This window comes from Arachis hypogaea, chromosome 17, assembly GCF_003086295.3.
Source record: "Arachis hypogaea cultivar Tifrunner chromosome 17, arahy.Tifrunner.gnm2.J5K5, whole genome shotgun sequence".
Classification (NCBI taxonomy): Eukaryota; Viridiplantae; Streptophyta; class Magnoliopsida; order Fabales; family Fabaceae; genus Arachis; species Arachis hypogaea.
Window position 1 is genome coordinate 62,509,731 of NC_092052.1, and position 18,056 is coordinate 62,527,786.

General features: G+C 37.6%; 2 non-coding genes across 2 annotated transcripts; both read right to left on the reverse strand.

Annotated features, from left to right (window-relative positions):
* Positions 1 to 2,459: 2,459 nt before the first annotated feature.
* On the reverse strand, positions 2,460 to 2,567 carry LOC112768013 (small nucleolar RNA R71). Its single transcript, XR_003185453.1, has one exon. It is a non-coding gene; the product is annotated as a small nucleolar RNA R71 (small nucleolar RNA).
* Positions 2,568 to 17,529: 14,962 nt separating this feature from the next.
* Positions 17,530 to 17,637, reverse strand: LOC112768103 (small nucleolar RNA R71). The gene has a single exon (XR_003185542.1). It is a non-coding gene; the product is annotated as a small nucleolar RNA R71 (small nucleolar RNA).
* Positions 17,638 to 18,056: the final 419 nt, after the last annotated feature.

Consider the following 18,056-nt stretch of genomic DNA (forward strand, 5'->3'; position numbering starts at 1 on the left):
TGAATTTTACATAATCAAAGTGTAATCACAATTTCTGCGCACCAAGTTTTTTGGCGCCATTGCCGGGGATTGTTTGAGTTTGGACAACTAACGGTTCATCCTGTTGCTCAGATTAGGTAATTTTCTTTTTGTTTTCCTTTTAAAAATTTTTCAAAAACTTTTCAAAAATTTCTCAATTGTTTTCGAAAAAAAAAATGTTTTCAAAAATATTATTTTTCTTCAGAATTTTTAAGAATGAATTCTAGTGTTTCATGAAGCATGTTGAAGCCTATCTGGCTGTAAAGCCATACCCAAACTGCTTTGGGATTGGTCTTCAACTAATTACCTCAATGGAGTCATGCCCAATTCTTCTGTATAGGGCATGTTAGGCTTGTCATGTCTGAATTACACTCATATTTTTATTAAAGCTTGGCTGGCTACTAAGCCATGCCTGACCCTTTGATTGGAGCTTTAAGACTAACATGGCAAGATTCCTGGAATTCATATTAAAAATTTTGGAATCCTTATTTTTATTTTTCACAATAATTTTCGAAAAAAATTAAAAGAAAATACAAAAAAATCATAAAATCATAAAAATCAAAAATATTTTGTGTTCTTGTTTGAGTCTTGAGTCATGTTATAAGTTTGGTGTCAATTGCATGTGCATCTTGCATTTTTCGAAAATTCTCATGCATTCATAGTGTTCTTCATGATCTTCAAGTTGTTCTTGGTAAGTCTTCTTGTTTGATCTTTGCATTTACATGTTTTGTGTCTTTTCTTGTTTTTCATATGCATTCTTGAATTCTTAGTGTCTAAGCATTAAAGAATTCTAAGTTTGGTGTCTTGCATGTTTTCTTTGCATTAAAATTTTTTCAAAAATATGTTCTTGATGTTCATCATGATCTTCATAGTGTTCTTGGTGTTCATCTTGACATTCATAGCATTCTTGCATGCATCACATGTTTTGATCTAAAAATTTCATGCATTGCATCTTTTTAGTGTTTTTCTCTCTCATCATTAAAAATTCAAAAAAAAAATATCTTTCCATTTTTCTCTCATCAAATTCGAAAATTTGAATTGACTTTTTCAAAAATTTTAAAAATCAAGTTGTTTCTTACGAGTCAAATCAAATTTTCAATTTGAAAATCTCATCTTTTTCAAAATCTTTTTCAAAATTCTTAGTTATTTTCGAAAATTCCAAAAATATCTTTCAAAAATCTTTTTCTTAATTTTATACCAAATTTTCGAAAATAACAATAACAATTAATGTTTTGATTCAAAAATTTCAAGTTTGTTACTTGCTTGTTAAGAAAGATTCAAACTTTGAGTTCTAGAATCATATCTTGTGATTTCTTATGAATCAAGTCATTAATTGTGATTTTAAAAATCAAATCTTTTTTCAAAAACTAATTTCTATGATATCTTTTCAAAAATATCTTCTTATCTTATCTTTTTCAAAAATTTGATTTCAAAATATCTTTTCTAACTTCCTAACTTCTTATCTTTTCAAAATTTATTTCAACTAACTAACTAACTTTTTGTTTGTTTCTTATCTTTTTCAAAACCACCTAACTAACTCTCTCCCTCTAATTTTCAAAAATATCTTCCCCTTTTTCAAAATTTCTTTTTAATTTACTAATTATTTTAATTTTTAAATCTTAATTTTCGAAAATTACTAACCTTTTTCAAAAAACTATTTTCGAAAATCACTAACCCTTTTTCAAAAATTATTTTCGAAAATTCTCCCTCTCCCATCTTACTCTATTTATTTATTCATCTACTAACCTCTCATCTCATATCTCTACCCTTCTCAAAGTTGTGTTTCTTCCATTACATTACATTCTTTGTCTTCTTCTTTTCTTCTACTAACACAAGGACCTCTATACTGTGGTATAAAGGATCTATATTATTATTATCTTTTTTTTCTGTGCCCTCTTCTTTGTCATATGAGCAGGAGCAAGGACAGGAATATTCTTGTTAAAGCAGATCCAGAACCTGAGAGGACTCTGAAGAGAAAACTAAGAGAAGCTAAATTACAACAATTCAGAGATAACCTTTCAGAAATTTTCGAACAGGAAGAGGAGATGGCAGCCGAAAATAATAATAATGCAAGGAGGATGCTTGGTGACTTTACTCCACCTAATTCCAATTTTCATGGAAGAAGCATCTCCATTCCTGCCATTGGAGCAAACAACTTTGAGCTGAAACCTCAATTAGTTTCTCTGATGCAGCAGAACTGCAAGTTTCATGGACTTCCATCTGAAGATCCTTTTCAGTTCTTAACTGAATTCTTGCAGATATGTGATACTGTTAAGACTAATGGAGTAGATCCTGAAGTCTACAGGCTCATGCTTTTCTCTTTTGCTGTAAGAGACAGAGCTAGATTATGGTTGGATTCTCAACCCAAAGACAGCCTGAACTCTTGGGATAAGCTGGTCGCGGCTTTCTTAGCCAAGTACTTTCCTCCTCAAAAGCTGAGCAAGCTTAGAGCTGATGTTCAAACCTTCAGACAGAAAGAAGGTGAATCCCTCTATGAAGCTTGGGAAAGATACAAACAGTTGACCAAAAAGTGTCCCTCTGACATGCTTTCAGAATGGACCATCCTGGATATATTCTATGATGGTCTGTCTGAGTTATCTAAGATGTCATTGGACACCTCTGCAGGTGGATCCATTCACTTAAAGAAAACGCCTGCAGAAGCTCAAGAACTCATTGACATGGTTGCTAATAACCAGTTCATGTACACTTCTGAAAGGAATCCTGTGAATAATGGGACGTCTATGAAGAAGGGAGTTCTTGAAGTTGATACTCTGAATGCCATATTGGCTCAGAACAAAATATTGACTCAGCAAGTCAATATGATTTCTCAGAGTCTGAATGGAATACAAGCTGCATCCAACAGTACTCAAGAGGCTTCTTATGAAGAAGAAGCTTATGATCCTGAGAACCCTACAATAGCAGAGGTGAATTACTTAGGTGAACCTTATGGAAACACCTATAACTCATCATGAAGAAATCATCCAAATTTCTCATGGAAGGATCAAAAGCCTCAACAAGGCTTTAATAATGGTGGAAGAAACAGGTTTAACAATAATAAACCTTTTCCATCATCCACTCAGCAACAGACAGAGAACTCTGAACAAAATGCTTCTAATTTAGCAAATCTAGTCTCTGATCTATCCAAGGCCACTGTGAGCTTCATGAATGAAACAAGGTCTTCCATTAGAAATTTGGAAGCACAAGTGGGCCAGCTGAGTAAAAGGATCACTGAAATCCCTCCCAGTACTCTCCCAAGCAATACAGAAGAGAATCCAAAAGGAGAGTGCAAGGCCATTGACATAAGCAAAATGGCCGAACCCAATGAGGGAGAGGAGGACGTGAATCCCAAGGAGGAAGACCTCCTGGGACGTCCAGTGACCAATAAGGAGCTTCCCTCTGAGGAACCAAAGGAATCTGAGACTCATCTAGAGACCATAGAGATTCCATTGAACCTCCTTATGCCCTTCATGAGCTCTGATGAGTATTCCTCTTCTGAAGAGAATGAGGATGTTACTGAAGAGCAAACTGCCAAGTTTCTTGGTGCAATGATGAAGCTGAATGCCAAATTATTTGGCATTGATACTTGGGAAGTTGAACCTCCCTTGTTCATCAATGAACTAAGTGATCTGGATCAACTGACATTGCCTCAGAAGAGACAGGATCCTGGGAAGTTCATAATACCTTGTACCATAGGCACCATGATCTTTAAGGCTCTGTGTGACCTTGGTTCAGGAATAAACCTCATGCCCCTCTCTGTAATAGAGAAACTGGGAATCTATGGGGTGCAAGCTGCTAGAATCTCATTAGAGATGGCAGATAATTCAAGAAAACAGGCATATGGACAAGTAGAGGACGTATTAGTAAAGGTTGAAGGCCTTTACATCCCTGCTGATTTCATAGTCCTGGATACTGGAAAGGAAGAGGATGAATCCATCATCCTAGGAAGACCTTTCCTGGCCACAGCAAGAGCTGTGATTGATGTTGACAGAGGTGAACTAGTCCTTCAATGGAATGAGGACTCCCTTGTGTTTAAAACTCAAGGATCTCCCTCTGTAACCATGGAGAGGAAGCATGAAAAGCTTCTCTCAAAGCAGAGTCAACCCAAGCCCCCACAGTCAAACTCTAAGTTTGGTGTTGGGAGGCCACAACTAAACTCTAAGTTTGGTGTTGAACTCCCATATCCAAACTCTAAGTTTGGTGTTGGAGAGTTTCAACAATGCTCTGAACATCTGTGAGGCTCCATGAGAGCCCACTGTCAAGCTATTGACATTAAAGAAGCGCTTGTTGGGAGGCAACCCAATTTTTATTTATCTAACTATATTTTTCTTAATTATATGTCTTTATAGGTTCATGATCATGTGGAGTCACAAAATAAATATAAAAATTGAAAACGGAATCAAAAATAGCAGAAGAAAAATCACACCCTGGAGGAGCATCTGTCTGGCGTTCAGCGCCAGAACAGAGCATGGTTCTGGCGCTGAACGCCCAAAATGGGCAGCTTCCGGGCGCTGAACGCCAGAACAGGCATGGTTCTGGCGTTCAACGCCAGAAATGGCACACAAATGGGCGTTGAACGCCCAAAATGGCCACCAACCTGGCGCTGAACGCCCAGAGTTGTGTGCAAAGGCATTTTTACATGCCTAATGGGTGCAGGGATGTAAATCCTTGAACACCTCAGGATCTGTGGACCCCACAGGATCCCCACCTACCCCCACTCACTTCTTCTCACCACTCTCTTTCATATAACCCCATAAACACTCTTCCCCGGCAACGGCGCCAAAAAACTTGGTACGCGGAATCATGATTACACTTTAATTATGTAAAGTTCATTGCTCTCAAAAAACTTGGTACGCGGAATCGTGATTACACTTTAATTATGTAAAGTTCATTGCTCTTTCTTTCCCTGGAAATGGCGCCAAAAACTTGATGCCAAAACCACGGTTCACAACTCCGTGTAACTGACCAGCAAGTGCACTGGGTCGTCCAAGTAATACCTTACGTGAGTAAGGGTCGAATCCCACGGAGATTGTTGGTATGAAGCAAGCTATGGTCACCTTGCAAATCTCAGTTAGGCAGATATAAATTGATAATGGTGTTTTCGAATAATAATTAATAGAATAGGGATAGAAATACTTATGTAATTTATTGGTGAGAATTTCAGATAAGCGAATGGAGATGCTTTCGTTCCTCTGAACCTCTGCTTTCCTGCTATCTTCATCCAATCCGTCTTACTCCTTTCCATGGCTGGCTTTATGTGATACATCACCACTGTCAATGGCTACTTTCGGTCATCTCTCGGGAAAATGATCCAATGCCCTGTCACGGCACGGCTAATCGTCTGGAGGCATCACCCTTGTCAATGGCTTCATCTTATCCTCTCAGTGAAAATGGTCAACGCACCCTGTCACGGCACGGCTATTCATCTGTCGGTTCTCGATCATGCTGGAATAGGATTTACTATCCTTTTGCGTCTGTCACTAACGCCCTGCAATCGCGAGTTTGGAGCTCGTCACAGTCATTCATTCATTGAATCCTACTCGGAATACCACAGACAAGGTTTAGACCTTCCGGATTCTCTTGAATGCCGCCATCATTCTAGCTTACGCCATGAAGATTCCGATTAAGAGATCTAAGAGATACTCATTCAATTCTAATGTAGAACGGAAGTGGTTGTCAGGCACGCGTTCATAGGGAATGATGATGATTGTCACGTTCATCACATTCAGATTGTAGTGCGAATGAATATCTTGGAAGCGAAATAAGAAGAATTGAATAGAAAATAGTAGTACTTTGCATTAATCTTTGAGGAACAGCAGAGCTCCACACCTTAATCCATGGAGTGTAGAAACTCTACCGTTAAAATTACATAAGTGAAAGGTCCAGGCATGGCCGAGATGGCCAGCCCCCTAAAACATGATAACAGGATCAGAATACAATCCAGGATCCAAAGATGTCAAATACAATAGTAAAAGGTCCTATTTATAATAAACTAGCTACTAGGGTTTACATGAGTAAGTAATTGATGCATAAATTCACTTCTGGGGCCCACTTGGTGTGTGCTTGGGCTGAGCTTTAACTTTCCACGTGCAGAGGCTATTTGTGGAGTTGAACACCAGGTTTTGATCCATTTCTGGCGTTCAACTCTGGTTTTGGATCCTTTTCTGGCGCTGGACGCCAGAATTGGGCAGAGAGCTGGCGTTGAACGCCAGTTTACATCGTCTATTCTTGGCCAAAGTATGGACTATTATATATTGCTGGAAAGCCCTGGATGTCTACTTTTTAACGCAATTGGAAGCGCCCCATTTCAAGTTCTGTAGCTCCAGAAAATCCACTTTTAGTGCAGGGAGGTCAGAATCCAACAGCATCAGCAGTCCTTCTTCAACCTCTGAATCTGATTTCTGCTCAAGTCCCTCAATTTCAGCCAGAAAATACCTGAAATTCCAGAAAAACACACAAACTCATAGTAAAGTCCAGAAATGTGAATTTAACATAAAAACTAATGAAAACATCCCTAAAAGTAACTAGATCCTACTAAAAACATACTAAAAACAATGCCAAAAAGCGTATAAATTATCCGCTCATCACATGTGTGTCTCTCACACTTTTTAAAAGCTAACCCTAAACCTAAAATTCAAAATTAAAAAATAAATCAAAGGAAATAGAATCAAATCTAAGCTAATTAAATCTTCTCATATGGTTTTCCCTCTCAAGTTAAGCTATTGGTGGTTCTCTTTATAATTGGCAATCAAGGCTTGAAATCATCGGCTTGTGCTTAATTTTAGATCATCAAATTAAGTGCTTAAAGTTTGGAGAAATTAGTGAACAATTTGGGATGCCCTGGGAGTTGGCCCATGAGCTGCGTTAGATGCATGGCTTGTGTGTTGAATGCAAGGAAGGCTAGTCAACTACTGGAGGTTGCATTGAAAGTAAGAGAGGTTGCATAAACCCATGGACCAGCTGCGTTAAATGCAGAAACTGGCTGCATTAGACGCATGGTTTGGTGTGTTGAATGCAGGTGATGATGCGTTCAATGCAGGGCTGGCTTCGTGGTCCAGGACTGAGAACGCCCACAGCTTAACCGGCAAATACACCGGGTCATCCAAGTAATGCCTCAGGTGAGTGAGGGTCGATCCCACGAGGAATGTCAGACTGAGCAAGCAATGGTTGTCAAGTTGGACTTAGTCAGGTGAATTGATAAACCCCATTTGTAGGGTTTATCTTGTGTTGAATTTAGAGGGTTTTATCATCTTTTCCCACATTTATTCAATGAAATAGCATGGTTTTATAACTTCTCCTTTAATTGTGCTTAAGAGTGAAAACATGCTTTTAGGACTTAAAATAGCTAAATTTAATTCACCCTGATTCCATTAGATGCCATGATGTGTTTGTTAAGTGATTTCAGATTTAGGAGGCAAAGATTGGATCAAGGGAATGAAGGAAAGGCATGTAAAAATGGAGAACTCATGAAGAAATGAAGGAATCGCAAAAGCTGTCAAGCCGACCTCTTCGCACTTAATCGACCATAACTTGAGCTACAGAGGTCCAAATAATGCAGTTCTAGTTGCATTGGAAAGCTAACATCTGGGGCTTCGAAATGATAAGATTTTCTATAGTTGCATCACGTTTAGAGGGGCGCGCACGCGCCGATTTGCACATGATTCATTAAAAGCAAATTAGTGGCCAGCGAATTCTAAAGCCTTGTGGGCCCAATCCAATTCATTTCTAATGCTATTTAAACCAAGGATTGAAGAGGGATGAGAAATCTAGCCATTAGTTTAGTTTTATTTTAGTTTTAACATGCTTTTAGTTAGTTTCTAGAGAGAGAAGCTCTCTCTTCTCTCTAGAATTAGGAGTAGGTTAGATCTAGGTTAATTTCATGCTTTGATTTACTTTTCCTTTTGTAATTCTTCTTCTACATTTCTTCTCTCTAGTTTAGCATTAATTCTTGTAATTCTCTACTTTTATGTTCATGCACTTTTGTTTCTTCTATTTTCATTTCAATGCAATTTACGATTCATGTTCCTTTATTGTTGATTTGATTTGTTGTTGTTTAATTCCTTGCAATTGAGTATTGTAGATTTACTTTCATGCAATTTTACTATGTTTTCCTTTTATGCCTTCCAAGTGTTTGATGAAATGCTTGGTTGGATTTTTGTGTAGATTTTGTTCCTCTTGGCTTTGGTAGAGTAATTAGTGACGCTTGAGTTATCTAATGCCTTTGTTGATTGATAATTAGAAGTTGCTAATTGGTTTGGATACCACTAAAGCTAGTCTTTCCCTTGGGAGTTGGCTAGGACTTGTGGAATCAAGTTGATTCATCCACTTGACTTTCCTCCATAGTTAGAGGTTAACTAAATGGTAGCAATGGATAATTGTGGTCATAATTGAGGAGGATAACTAGGATAGGACTTCTAATTCTCACAACTTTGCCAAGAGCTTTCTAGTTGTTAGTTTATTTTCATTGCCATTTATTTTTCATGTCTATTATCCCAAAAACCCCAAAACATACTCCATAACCAATAACAAGACACTTTATTGTAATTCCTAGGGAGAACGACCCGAGGTTCAATACTTCGGTCTATAAATTTTAGGGGTTTGTACTTGTGACAAACAATCTTTTGTATGAAAGGACTATTGTTGGTTTAGAAACTATACTTGCAACGAGCTTTATTTGTGAAATTCTAAACCACACAAAAGTCCAAATCATCAAAATAGCGGCGTTGCCGGGGAATTGCAATGGTGTTATGTTATTGGTTATTGTATATATGTGAATATTGTAAATAGGTTTACCTTTTGTTTCTTTGTTAGTCTTTGCTAGTTTTAGGATTTAATTTTCTTGTTTCTTATTTGATTTTATTTTCCTTTTCTCTTGCTATCATGAATTCTCATTTTGGCTATGAGTTTGGTTCTCACTATGTTGTAGGAAATGAGGGCAACAATGAAGATGTGTATCAAGGATGGGACAATCAAAGGTGGGAGGAGCCATATACATATGATCAATCTTCATGGCAACAACCTCCACCAATGCACTATGAATAAGAGCCATTCTATGATGCATATCAATCTAATGGCTATGGTGAATCCCTTTGTGACTTTCAAGAACCACCACCATATGCCTATGAATCATATCCTCAACATGAACCTCAACCATACTCACAAGCCTATTTTCACCAAACACCTCCATATGACCTTGACTCATATCCACCATACCAACCACCTTGTGAACCATATGAGCCATACATGGAACCACCATGCCAAGATTACTACTCCCAAGAACCACCTCAATACACACTACCACATCCTTACCAAGAAGAACCACTTTTCTATTATGAATCCTTTCTCCAAGACAATGAATCCCCCTATCCACCCCAATCCTCCAAGGATGAAACCCTTAGCCTTATACTTCAAGGGCAAGGAGAAATGAAAAGGGAGACGATAGAATTTGTGGCTACCTTGACTAAGGTAGTAAGCATTTTAGTCTCCCAATATTTGAGCACTCAAACCACTCGCATGGTCACATGTGGAGAATCAATTAAAAAGCATAGCATGAAGGAGAGATTGGAAACTCGGTGGAAAATGAGGGATGTTATTTTGTATTAGAGCAATTGGAGGAGCCTATGATCATTGAAGAAGAGGAAGAAGTGGTTGAAGACTTAGGAGATGCGAAACCTCCTTGGGAACCTAGAATTGAAGAGAACCTCTCCAAAAAGATTGAATTTGATGTTGAGGAGGATAGTGCACAACCTCCAAAATAATTTTTGAATGAAGACTTGGAAGGAATGAAGCAAGAATTGAATTCCCGTGGTGATGAAGATCATGCATCCAACCTTCTTGGTGGTGAATCCTTTGAATTTGAAGAATCTTCTCCCAATGAGATGGAAATCAATGTGGAGGTAGATTTCTCTCAACCTCCCATTTATAATTTGAGTGATGGAGAAGAGTTAGATGAAAATGATGAATAAAGGATTAAAAGTGAAGAAATTTGTGAAGAGGTGAAGGTTGACAAGGAAGAACATAAGGGAGTAGAGCTTGCAAGCACATTGGAGATACCTCTCCCCAAGCCATCACCATCCATTCTTTCATTCAAGTGGGTAAATTCCTTATACTTAAGCTTTATTATTTCCCTTGAATATGGTTTGCTTGAGACGGATGGTCAACTTAGACATATTTGTGGCTTTAAGAGCAAAAAGGAGATGGTTAGTGGTTGGAAACATCATTCTAAGCTCATGATAGCTACACGTTCAAAGCTTGATTGCAATGGTTGGTGTAGAACTAGATTGCTTGGGTCTAGGATGTTGTTTGGTTGCTTAAATGAGAATCCCAAGATTATGCCACCCAAATGGAATAATGATAATCAACTCAAAGATGCGTGTAGAAACAAGATATGTGATCCCGACATACATGAGGATCAACTTTGGGAGCCCATGGTTTGTGAAGAACTCCATCAAGGCTTGGAGTTACTATTTTTGAAGAATGGAGCTTATTAGAGATTCAAGCATTGGTGGATGTTCCAATATAGCTTCAACCACAATCCACCTTGAGAGGAGCTCCCTATAAGTCCAACTTAAGGACAATAAACAAAAGTGCTAGTGGGAGACACCCCACCATGGTAACTTCTTTTCATTTTCTCTTTTTGTACATATTGGTAATTAGTTTAAATTCATGTTTTTGGTTAATTTGTTGAGTATATTTGGTAGTTTAGTATGTTAAATAAGGTTTTATGGTGTTTTGGTAGCTGTTTGGAGGTTTGGAATGCTTGGATTTGTGCAAAAACATAGAAAAAATTTTGAAAAAAAGAGCACCATCCACGCGTACGCGCACTGCACGCGTACGTGTGCATCAAGCATTTTCACCTATCCACGCACACGCACCATGTACGCGTACGCGTGGATGCCAAATTTTCATTCCTCCATACATTGACCCGAGAGTTGTGCAAGTGTTGAGCGCGCACTTTGCCCGAGGCACAAACCAACTCACGCATACGCGCACATGACGCGTACGCGCCACTCTCGAAATAAGCCATCGACGCGGACGCGCCATGTACGCGTATGCATCGCGTCCATTGCACCACCATCCGCGCGCGCGCGCCATGCGCGGATACGCGTGGATGTCCTTCTTTCAACACATTTCTTTTCTTATCCTCTTTCCATTTCTTTCCTCCTCCTTTCTTCTTCCCTTCTTCTACCCCTCATCCAACACACCCAAACACCATTGATGACCATTTATTTTAGTTAACTAATTAGTTAGTTAGTTAGTTGATTAGTTAGTTTTAGTTAGTTTTCATTTCATTTTCTCTTTTTTATTGTAAGTGTTGGATTGTTATTCTTGTTTACCATTAATTGCTGCTGAGTATTAAAAAGGGATGTTATCTTAACATCATTATGTTTATAATCTTTGTTGGATTCTATTGTTGAGGTCATATTTTGCTACTTGGTTTTGAGTTCTTCTTGCTTACCTTTGTGAATAACCAAGTACATGACATTGCCTTCAAGCTTTTAAATCCTTTTGAATTGCATGATTTGGCCACCATGTGATTTGAACCCTATTCTTTGATTAGGCAATCTCTTGACATTGGATGGTGTGCATTTATCTTAATGCATTGTATTTCATGATCATATGCATCCATATGCTTATAGCTTGAATGCCTTCATGCTTCTTTAATGCTTGTTTTACCTCACAAGTTTACTTAAAGCATCTCAAGCACACTAGGATAAGTGAAGTGCATGCTTCTTTTGTGACATCGCTTTTTAAGATAATGTGTGTTCTAAAAGGTGCCTAATTTAGGACTCACATTTCCTTTTGTGATTAATGTCACACTAATTCACTTACTCAATTCTAGTGATTATTACCTCATTCCGACAATGTATGCTTCCTTGCTTTTGTATTTTCTCATTTTATGGTGTTATATTTTTGTTTTTCATGATTAATGCACCACAAGCGAAAATGGAAGCGGAAGAAAAACACGCAGCAAATGGTTGATCTACCAGCTGAAGGTAGCAACTCGGAAAGTCGCCGTACCCCTTGCTCATCTTCGAATGCACCGAGGACGGTGCAAACTTTTAAGTGTGGGGAGGTCGTCCGACCGGTCGGTGATTTTGGGTGACAAGTTTCTAATCTCAACACTTTTGCATTTCATTTTAGGTCTTTTAGGATTTTTGTTTCATTTTCTTATTTTTGCATATATATACATAATAAGCTTAGTCAAAATAATGAAAATTTTCAAGAAAATTATCTATAGGGCACCTCAATTGATTTGAGTGAAAACTTTCCATTAAACTTGCTTGAATTATATATATTGTGGAACATGTTTTGAGCTAAGAACACAAGCTTGTGAGATTTGAGCCTAATGGTGTGGTTACATCTTATAACAACTTATTTTTCCTTCTTGTGTGCATTATTCTCTTCCTATGATTGTGATCTTTGATTTGTTTGATTCTTTATGTCCATTATTTTGTGTATTCATGAATTTATATGATTGAGGCCATCGTTTCATTTAGCTCACTGATGAGCGGATAATTTATACGCTTTTTGGCATTGTTTTTAGTATATTTTTAGTAGAATCTAGTTACTTTTAGGGATGTTTTTAATAGATTTTATGTTAAATTTACATTTCTGGACTTTACTATGAGTTTGTGTGTTTTTCTGTGATTTCAGGTATTTTCTGGCTGAAATTGAGGGACCTGAGCAAAAATAAGATTCAGAGGTTGAAGAAGGACTGCTGATGCTGCTGGATTCTGACCTCCCTGCACTCAAAGTGGATTTTTTGGAGCTACAGAACTCGAAATGGCGCGCTTCTAATTGCATTGGAAAGTAGACATCCAGGGCTTTCCAGAAATATATAATAATCCATACTTTGGCCAAGAATAGACGATGCAAACTGGCGTTCAACGCCAGCTTTCTGCCCAAATCTGGCGTCCAGCGCCAGAAAAGGAGCCAAAACCAGAGTTGAACGCCCAAACTGGCACAAAAGCTGGCGTTCAACTCCAAGAAGGACCTCTACACGTGGAAAGTTAAAGCTCAGCCCAAGCACACACCAAGTGGGCCCCGAAAGTGAATTTATGCATCAATTACTTACTCATGTAAACCCTAGTGACTAGTTTATTATAAATAGGACATTTTACTATTGTATTAGACATCTTTGAACGCATTGTTCTTAGACCATGGGGGCTGGCCACACGGCCATGCCTGGACCTATCACTTATGTATTTTCAAACGGTAGAGTTTCTACACTCCATAGATTAAGGTGTGGAGCTCTGCTGTTCCTCAAAGATTAATGCAAAGTACTACTGTTTTCTATTCAATTCATCTTGTTTCGCTTCTAAGATATTCATTCGTACTTCAATCTGAATGTGATGAACGTGACAATCATCATCATTCCCTATGAACGCGTGCCTGACAACCACTTCCGTTCTACCTTCGACTGAATGAGTATCTCTTAGATCTCCTAACCAGAATCTTCGTGGTGTAAGCTAGAATGATGGCGGCATTCAAGAGAATCCGGAAAGTCTAAACCTTGTCTGTGGTATTCTGAGTAGAATTCAATGAATGAATGACTGTGACAAGCTCCAAACTCGCGATTGCAGGGTGTTAGTGATAGACGCAAAAGGATAGTAAATCCTATTCCAGCATGATCGAGAAGATCTACGCAGAAATTCCCCTCTCTCCCAGTCTCTAGCTAAGAGGTCGCGAGATTCATCAATAAGAAGTCCATTGGGCTCAAGCTCTCTATCCACCGAGTTGCTGATCTTAAGAACTGCCTGGCCTACTCAACAGGACTCGACTCCCAAAAGAAGGGTAGTCAAAGACTACCTCTTTCTCCTGGCCTGGCTGGCTCTCCTACCTGGGATCCCGACTATCATCCATATCCGTAAGCATTCCAAAACCGACCCTTGTTGGAAGGAAGGCTTACTGCTTTTTGGTTGTATTTTTTTTATATATCATATCCCATTTTATAGAAATGGAAATTGATCTTCTCTTGTGTTCAAAAAAAAATGACTTGTATTTTGGAGCTTGGAATAAGCTGTAGAAAGGGAACCCTTAGCTTTCGGTCGAGCTAGGCATCACTTCCTATCACTCTTAGTTGAAGGAGAGCGTAGGAAGCCAAAGACCTGTTTTGAGTTCTGAGTTGAATAAGGCAGAGATAGGTGAATTTGGAGATCAGAATAGGTCTTCGATCCGTTCATTCTGTCTTCAGGGCATACTTAAGTATAAAGAAAGAAGAAAGGAGGGAAGCTCATTCCGCAATAGCAATAGTCAGTTCACGGATCAAGTAGAATCTTATCTTTTCAATGGTATATCCTCAGATAGAAGAAGGAAAGGATTACCTTCAACGGCATTTACTCATCAGTAGCGATCAGATGAAACTCTTTCCTCACTAACTTACTAAAGAGCCAGATAAGATACAGGGACTGCCATATGGCCTTTTTTTCCTAGGTGCTCATTTTGTATTGTATGGGCTGTTTCTATTCAGTGGACGTGGTTATTGGTAAGAACTTATTGCGACAGATGAATAGCCGTGCCGTGACAGGGTGCGTTGACCATTTTCACTGAGAGGATAAGATGAAGCCATTGACAAGGGTGATGCCTCCAGACAATTAGCCGTGCCGTGACAGGGCATTGGATCATTTTCCCAAGAGATGACCAAAAGTAGCCATTGACAGTGGTGATGTATCACATAAAGCCAGCCATGGAAAGGAGTAAGACTGATTGGATGAAGATAGCAGGAAAGCAGAGGTTCAGAGGAACGAAAGCATCTCCATTCGCTTATCTGAAATTCTCACTAATGAATTACATAAGTATTTCTATCCCTATTCTATTATTTAATATTCGAAAATCACATAACTGTTTTATATCCGCCTGACTAAGATTTACAAGGTGACCATAGCTTGCTTCATACCAACAATCTCCGTAGGATTCGACCCTTACTCACGTAAGGTATTACTTGGACGACCCAGTGCACTTGCTGGTCAGTTACACGGAGTTGTGAACCGTGGTCTTGGCATCATGTTTTTGGCGCCATTACCAGGGAAAGAAAGAGCAATGAACTTTACATAATTAAAGTGTAATCACGATTCCGCGTACCAAGTTTTTGGCGCCGTTGCCGGGGATTGTTCGAGTTTGGACAACTAACGGTTCATCTTGTTGCTCAGATTAGGTAATTTTCCTTTTATTTTATTTTCAAAAATTTTTCAAAAAAATATTTCTAAAATTTTCTCATCTGTTTTCGAAAATAATATAAAAATGTTTTCAAAAATTTTATTCAAAATTTTTAAGAATGAATTCTAGTGTTTCATGAAGCATGTTGAAGCCGGCTGGCTGTAAAGCCATGTCTAATTCCTTTGGGAATGAGTATGTCAGGCGTGTCATGTCTGAATTACTTGCTGAAGCTTGGCTGGCCATTGGCCATGTCTAATGTTTTGGACTGGAGCTTTCTTTGAAAGCTTGGCTTGCTAGTGAGCCATGTCTAATTTCTGGACTGAAGCTTTAGACTAAGAATGCAAGATTCCTGGAATTCATATTAAAAATTTTGGAATCCTTATATTTTTCTTTTTCTATTAATTTTCGAAAAATCCAAAAAAATTTAGAAAATCATAAAAAAAAAATCAAAAACATTTTTGTGTTCTTGTTTGAGTCTTGAGTCATGTTATAAGTTTGGTGTCAATTGCATGTGCATCCTGCATTTTTCGAAAATTCTCATGCATTCATAGTGTTCTTCATGATCTTCAAGTTGTTCTTGGTAAGTCTTCTTGTTTGATCTTGATGATTTTTTGTTTTGTATCTTTTATTGTTTTTCATATGCATTCTTGAATTCTTAATGCGTAAGCATTAAAGAATTCTAAGTTTGGTGTCTTGCATGTTTTCTTTGCATTAAAAATTTTTCAAAATTGTGTCTATGATGTTCATCTTGACATTCATAGTGTTCTTGGTGTTCATCTTGACATTCATAGCATTCTTGCATGCATCACATGTTTTGATCTAAAATTCTCATGCATTGCATCATTTTTCTTGTTTTTTCTCTCTCATCATAAAAATTCAAAAAATAAAAAAAATATCTTTCCCTTTTTCTCTCATCAAATTCGAAAATTTGGATTGACTTTTTCAAAAATTTTTAAAATCAAGTTGTTTTGTTATGAGTCAAATCAAAATTTCAATTTGAAAATCTTATCTTTTTCAAAATCTTTTTCAAAAATCAAATTTTTTTCAAAATTCTTGGTTATTTTCGAAAATTCCAAAGATATTTTTCAAAAATCTTTTTCTTATTTTTATATCAAATTTTCGAAAATAACATAATCAATTAATGTTTTGATTCAAAAATTTGAAGTTTGTTACTTGCTTGTTAAGAAAGATTCAAACTTTAAGTTCTAGAATCATATCTTGTGATTTCTTATGAATCAAGTCATTAATTGAGATTTTAAAAATCAAATCTTTTTCAAAACTAATTTCTATCATATCTTTTCAAAAATATCTTCTCATCTTATCTTTTTCAAAAATCTAATTTCAAAATATCTTTTCTAACCTCCTAACTTCTTATCTTTTCAAAATTTGTTTCAACTAACTAACTAATCTTTTGTTTGTTTCTTAACTTTTTCAAAACTACCTAACTAACTCTCTCTCTCTAATTTTCGAAAATATCTTCCCCCTTTTTTCAAAAATTTCTTTTTAATTAACTAATTATTTTTATTTTTGATTTCAAAATTTTTCAAAAATTACTAACCTTTTTCAAAAACCATTTTCGAAATTCACTAACTCTTTTTCAAAAATATTTTTCGAAAATTCTCCCTCTCCCATCTTATTCTATTTATTTATTCATTTACTAACATCTCATCTCACATCTCAACCCTCCTCACAGTTGTGTTTCTTCCATTACATTACATTCTTTATCTCCCCCTCTTTTCTTCCACTCACAAAGGGATCCCTATACTGTGGTATAAAGGGTCTCTATTATTATTATTTTTTCTGTGCCCTCTTCTTTGTCATATGAGCAGGAGCAAGGACAAGAATATTCTTGTTGAGGCAGATCCAGAACCAGAAAGGACTCTGAAGAGAAAATTAAGAGAAGCTAAATTACAACAATCCAGAGATAACCTTTCAGAAATTTTCGAACAGGAAAAGGAGATGGCAGCCGAAAATAATAATAATGTAAGGAAGATGCTTGGTGACTTTACTGCACCTAATTCCAATTTACATGGAAGAAGCATCTCCATTCCTGCCGTTGGAGCAAACAATTTTGAGCTGAAACCTCAGCTAGTTTCTCTGATGCAGCAGAACTGCAAGTTTCATGGACTTCCATCTGAAGATCCTTTTCAGTTCTTAACTGAATTCTTGCAGATCTGTGATACTGTTAAGACTAATGGAGTAGATCCTAAAGTCTACAAGCTCATGCTTTTCCCATTTGCTGTAAGAGACGAAGCTAGAATATGGTTGGATTCTCAACCTAAAGATAGCCTGAACTCTTGGGATAAGCTGGTCACGGCTTTCTTAGCCAAGTTCTTTCCTCCTCAAAAGCTGAGCAAGCTTAGAGCGGATGTTCAAACCTTCAGACAGAAAGAAGGTGAATCCCTCTATGAAGCTTGGGAAAGATACAAACAGTTGACCAAAAAGTGTCCTTCTGACATGCTTTCAGAATGGACCATCCTGGATATATTCTATGATGGTCTGTCTGAGTTATCTAAGATGTCATTGGATACCTCTGCAGGTGGATCCATTCACCTAAAGAAAACGCCTGCAGAAGCTCAAGAACTCATTGACATGGTTGCAAATAACCAGTTCATGTACACTTCTGAAAGGAATCCTATGAGTAATGAGACGCCTATGAAGAAGGGAGTTCTTGAGATTGATACTCTGAATGCCATATTGGCTCAGAACAAAATATTGACTCAGCAAGTCAATATGATTTCTCAAAGTCTGAATGGAATGCAAGCTGCATCCAACAGTACTCAAGAGGCTTCTTATGAAGAAGAAGCTTATGATCCTGAGAACCCTGCAATAGCAGAGGTGAATTACTTAGGTGAACCTTATGGAAACATCTATAACTCATC